This window comes from Macaca nemestrina, chromosome 1 (genome assembly GCF_043159975.1).
Source record: "Macaca nemestrina isolate mMacNem1 chromosome 1, mMacNem.hap1, whole genome shotgun sequence".
Taxonomy (NCBI): domain Eukaryota; kingdom Metazoa; phylum Chordata; class Mammalia; order Primates; family Cercopithecidae; genus Macaca; species Macaca nemestrina.
Genome location: NC_092125.1, coordinates 176,807,124 through 176,813,123, shown reverse-complemented (window position 1 = coordinate 176,813,123; position 6,000 = coordinate 176,807,124).

Here is a 6,000-nt window from a genome sequence, read left to right as displayed (position 1 = left end):
ATGTAATGGGACAAGCCTGGTTCCTTGACTCCAGAAAAACAGAGCCCGAACCTTGCCTCTATGAGTCAGTAAAACTGAGACTTTGGGCAAATAATTGAACCTCTTCCATCTTCAGTTTCTCTAATACAGTATCTATCTCCCAGAATGAACATATAGCTGGAATGAGGCAGTATACAGGAGTACCTAGCTCAACAAATATTAGCTTTCTACTTTGATAAGGTCTCTTGTTTCCCTACAGATGGCAACAAATACATTTGAACGGAGTGGCTGGATTCTACGTTGTCACATATTCTGAGTCTGTGGGTCTGGATGAATGAGGTTTTGTGTTGAAGCCATGGCAGGGATGAGAAGTAGGTGAGGGTGGACCCACTCGGGTGTGGAGGTGGGCTTACTGAATACCTGAGCTCTAAAGAGGAAGCATGTTTCTGGGGCTATGTGTTCTCCAGAGAACTGAGGCCCTTCGCTGAGCTGAGAAGTCCTTTTTCTCAAGCACAGGGAACAAAGCAGCAGGCAGTGGGTATGTGAACATGTAAACCAAGGCTCTCATCAGCTGCTGTGACTACTTGGAGACCTTTTCCTGACTGTGTGACAAGCAGAACAATAGGAGTTGATAAAGCTCAGTGCCTCTGCTGGGGCAAATGAGTGAATGTTTGTGTGCCCCCAAAATTCATAAGTTGAATCCTAACCCCCGATGTGATAATTGGAGGCGGGGCCATTGGGTGGTGCTAAGGTTATGAGAGTGGAGCCCTTACAAATAGGATTAGTGCTCTTATAAAAGGGGCCGTGGAGAGCTACCTCACGGCTTCTGCCATGGGAGGTTACAATGAGAAGCTGGTGTCTGTGAACAAGGAAGTGGGTTTTCACTAGACACTGAATCTGCTGGGGCCTTGATCTTGGACTTCCCAGCCTCTAGCAATGTGAGAAATAAAATGCTTGTTGTTTAAGTCACCAAATCTATGAGTATTCTGGGGTTATCATAGCCCGAATGGACTAAGATAGCTACTCTCTGGGGAACTTGGAGGTGTCTGGGGAATGTGTAGAGCTTGGAAGAAAGTGAGTTGCAAGCATTCTGAAGATTACCAGGACTCTGGGGGTCAGCTCAGTCCTCCAGAAACAAGAGAAAGCTGACATCCCTAGAGAAAAAGCCCACGTGCCACAAGGTTCGCCATCAGGAGGCACAGTGAGCCCAGCACCTGCTTCCCATTCACAGAACTGGTCTTAAACCACTCAGTTCTACCTCCAGGCCTGATCCCTGTTTGTGAGCATTAGCCTAAGACCTCATGCTTATCTCTGCTGTTTATTCTTAATACCCCTCCACCCCTGTCCTCCACCTTTCTCAGCCATTGTCTGTGCCCTGGGAGATTGCACCATCTGGACTTCTTTGTTGCCTGTTCAGGTTAGAAAACTCCAGCAGGAGGTGCCGAAGTGAGATAAGAAGGAAGTTGAGGTATTTCTTCCCTGCCCATCTTCCTACTTGGGCATGAAACTCTGCCACTCCTGGTACGCTGCCAGCAACTGCAGCTCCCACCAAGCCTCCTCATGGCCCCCATCCCTGTGGGGCTCTAGTGATCATCTTTCCGCCCACCTTGTTCCTTCTACCATCTGTGTGGTAATGGCTTCCTGCTCTTGCTCCGTGCTGGGTGCTCCACTCTTCCTTGTCAATTCCCTCCACCCTATTCACAACTCCCTGAGACATCTTGTCATTAAAATCTCTGCTTTTTAACCACCTGGGGTAAATTCTGTTTTCAACAAGGGCCCTGATTCAGACATATCGCCTCTTGTCTGATATGTAATTTTATTTACATATTATCTTGTTTTAGAAAGGAGCCAAAAACAATATACAAAATGTAAAATCACAAAAGTTAAAGTAAAATTTAAAAACATGGGGACAAAGGCATAAATTGGAACCAAAGACAAAACTAAGAAAACTGCACAGCACCATCACTCCCCCATTTGCTTATCGGCAGGCCACAGATGTAGCCCCTTGTTTTCTAGATGCCCAGAGATAAAGTACAGCCTCTATTGAGTGCACAGTCTATAAAACACCAATAAACCATGTACGTCACACAAATACAACTGTGTGGGACTATAGTTTTAGCAGCATTCTCTTAGTTGTAATGAAAAGACTTTTATACGGAACAGCACCAGAAAGGGGAGGACTAGGTGAAGGTGTTGCCATAAAGATGCCCTTGGCCATGAAGGAAAAGGGCATGTCCCAGGCATCTGAGAACAGGTACCACAGTGTGGCCAGACCTTCCAGTCATGGCACGTGGTCGAGGGCACCTGGAGAAATCTCAGCAGCGGAGCCTGCTGGCTCTGCGACCCAGTGGTCTGCCATTAGCACCGCTGAGCTTTTTCTAACCATTGGCTTCACTCTGCTGCTCTCTCTGCCAACAATTTGCTCCTTCAAATGTCCTTGGTCTATTATCAGACTTCTGGTTACTCAGATTTCCACACTGCCATCATTTTGTTTGCACATAACATCAGTTTATTCAGGGTCTCTATTCTACCTCATAGCCTCTCTCTGGGCATTCAACCAGTCTCACTTTCTGCTACTGATTCTCCTTATATCTTTCAATTCAGATTTTCCAGAGTGAAAATACGATTGGCCATATTTCTCCTTGGGCGGAACTTTCCATATTCGGTCACATCATAACTGGCATTTGGTCAGGTGTCCAGCCTAGTACGTTCCAGGGGCTGACAGGGTAGGTAGGGTCACATGCTAAACATGACAGCTCAGGGTTGTGGTGTGGGCAGGGCAGTTTCCTTTGGAAGAGGAAGATCAACCCATATAGACTGCATCATCTGGGCTCCACCAGTTGACAAGGAAAACCCTGTCAGTCATTTTTCACTCTTCCTGAAGAGACTATAGATGGTTTGTGAACATCTTCTGATTCTGGTCTCCTGGACTTCCCTAGGAATCTCCATCATGGCTCAGTCCTCTGTAAAAAAAAAAAAAAAAAAAAAAATTCTACTGATCTACTCCATCACTGAAAGCAGAACCCAGACAGCAGGGGGAATATGACCTGGGCAAAAACAGTAGATATTTGATTTTGGTGAGGTCATTGGTTCCTGAGCACACCAGTGTGAGTTAGGGGCTAAAAGACAAATGCTAACCACTGTTTGCTGGTGAGGACAGAGAAGGACTCTAGCTTGCAATGAACTGACTTGGGACATGAAAAAGATGAGCTGTGGATGATGTCTCTGAAGGCCTCCAGCTGAGCGTGGCCGGGAAAGGCAAGCAATGTCACATAGCCAGTCTGGAGAGTGTATCCTTCTGTAGTGTGGACAGCCCCCAGAGGAGAACTTTCCCCAAGGAATTTAGCATTGGTGAGTGAGTGCTGGTGGAGCTGGAGTTCTAACCTTGCCACATATCGGCTGTGTGACCTTGGACAAATTACTTGATTCTTGAACATGTGTCTGCATATATAAAATGCAGGCAGTAATATCTACTTTGAGGAGCTGAAGCAAGAAATACATGATAGAGTGGTTATGAAGCACTTGGGGACTACATATTCAAAAACTGATAGTAATTTTTATGATTATGATTCTTGCTGAAGCTGCTGACCTGTTTTCTAATATTTGTAATAGGACTTGGGTTCCCAATAACTTGAGAATAAAGGAACCTTTCTAACCAAATGAGGAATTGTGCCACTTATGATGAGGCAGTCATAGCATTTTGGATAGACAGGGCGGTGGTTTTAAGCAGAGGCTGGGGCTACGTACTTCATGCAGCTCAGTCGGCTGTGGGTTGAATAGTCTATTGCAAGATCCAGATTTTGAGTTGAATTTTTAAAAAAGGCAGCAGTACAAGAAAAGATAACAGGTCTCCCAAGAGGCATATCAGGCTAGAAAGCATTTTCTTGCATGGAGACACAAGGATGGCTCAGTCCATTATAGCAGAACCCTGCCCCCGAAATCCTGGAGGTGGTGAGGGAAAGCGCAGGCAAGTTGACCTCATATTGGAGTTGCCATCTCTCACAACAGCCCTCTCCACCAATATCTGAAATCCTTAGTTCCAGTAAGGGTGTGAGCTCTGAATCACTGAACTCTACCTACCTACACCCTCTGGGGAGGGCTGCAGGAGGCCAGTGGCTGAGGACTTCTTTTTTTCTGCCTCCTGGGGGAAAAACTGTTCCCCTTCAGCCAAAGGGGCCATTTCTGCAGTCAGAAGGGAAGGAGCCCTGCTCAGTCTTGCTGCCAGGTGCAGGCTGAATTATTTTGCAAGAGGGACTGGAGCCTACCTTGGCTGAAGTCAGTGAGGTTGTAAAATCACTTCCCTGAGGCACTCCAGCACCCAATTTGGAGATGAGTGGGGATTTACATGATTCAACGGAATGTTTCTTTCCAGTGTCAGGGCTCAGTCAGTCGTGAAGGAGGAATTTGTGAGCAAAGCTTACTGGCTGTGTTTGAGATTCATTCTTGTCCTTGGCCGGAGGGGCTGGAGGAGCAGTGGCAAAAAAGGGCTAAAATTTTTGGGACAAGTAAAAATAAATGATGCTCAGGGATGGGATGTATCTGCTCCATTGGGACCTTGTGAGACTCTCTTTGTTGGGTTGGGGGATGAAACATGAAAACTTTTCTAAGTCTAAATCCACAATAAAAGGGACACTGAATTGCTGAATATTTATTATGGGTTAGGTGCTATGTTAAATCATTTACATAACATTTTCTCATTAGATTCTTACAAAAGCTCTGTGAAGTAGCTATTTTTGTCCTCGTCTTACAGATGAGGAAACTGAGGCTGAGAGAAATTAAGTAATGAGCCCATTGTGATGCAGCCAGAAAGTTGCTCAGCTGACTCAGTACTGCCCTACCCCAGGGGGACACTCCCTGGAGTTGTGGCGGAAATTCACACCTGAACGTGTTTATTTCCAAATACGTATCATGCAATCTAAGAACAAAATGAGCCGGTATGCTTGCTTTGCACTTGGAGGCTCTGTGCGATCCCCGTAAAAACAGGTTAACAGGTAGCTGGAAGTTGGGGAGAAGTAGTGTTTGTATCATTGCCCTGTGGTTTAGTGGATAAAGCTGGAGATTGAAGTCCTTCACCAGGCAGAATTCAGATCCATGCTGATCCACTTACCGGGTATCGGATTTCAAGAGAGTCACTTATCCTTTCTGAGCCTCAGTTTCTGCATCTGTTTACATGGATTGCTAAAGGAACTCAGAGTGGTTGTCAATGTAATGGCCTTGCTGTATGGTATAGGCTCCACAAATGTTAGGTTTTCCTCTCTCGTGGTTATCTATTGTGGTATAACTAACCATTTCAAAACATAGTGGCTTAAAATAAAGCAATCCCTCACTTTGCTCATTTAAGGTTAAGGCTCGGTGGGGACATCTTGTCCCTTCTCTATGCAACATTGTCTGGGGTGGCTCATCTGGGAACCCTCTTTCAAGATGGCTCATTTGCATGGCTAGCAAAGTTGCTTGTCAGTTCCTTTTGAGATGGGATATTTCCCTTGACCCCTTTGTAAGACTTGTGAAGGGGTGACTCATTTACTCAGCCCGCAGCTCTGAACCCCTCACAGAGCGGGAGCACACAGGTGAGTGGGTGCAGGAGCCCAAGCAAATGAATACTGGAACAGGCCAGTTGCTCCTCTCTGGTGGGAGCAGACTCTGTGCAGCCCTGCAGCAGGGTTCAAGCACATTATAATGTTCTTTTAGCTCTGCTATCTAGGAAGGGGTGTCTGCATCCCCTGGAGCCCCAGAGGGCGTGTGTTACAATCAATGCTCTTTTAACATTTGTTGTCCATGGATAGCTAAGTGTTTACCAGCTCAGTGGAGAGTCAAGGTGCCAGCCTTTTACACCCTGCCCTCTTGGTACCTGAGTTCTTATCTGGCGTTCAGGAAGATCAGGTCACACGAACAAATTGAAGCGTGGTGAATGTGGAGGATTTTATTGAGTGGTGGAAGTGGCTCTCAGCGGGAAAGGGAGCTGGAAATGGGACAGAGTGGGAATATAATCTTCTCCTGGAGTTCAGTTGTCCCCGGCCGAAC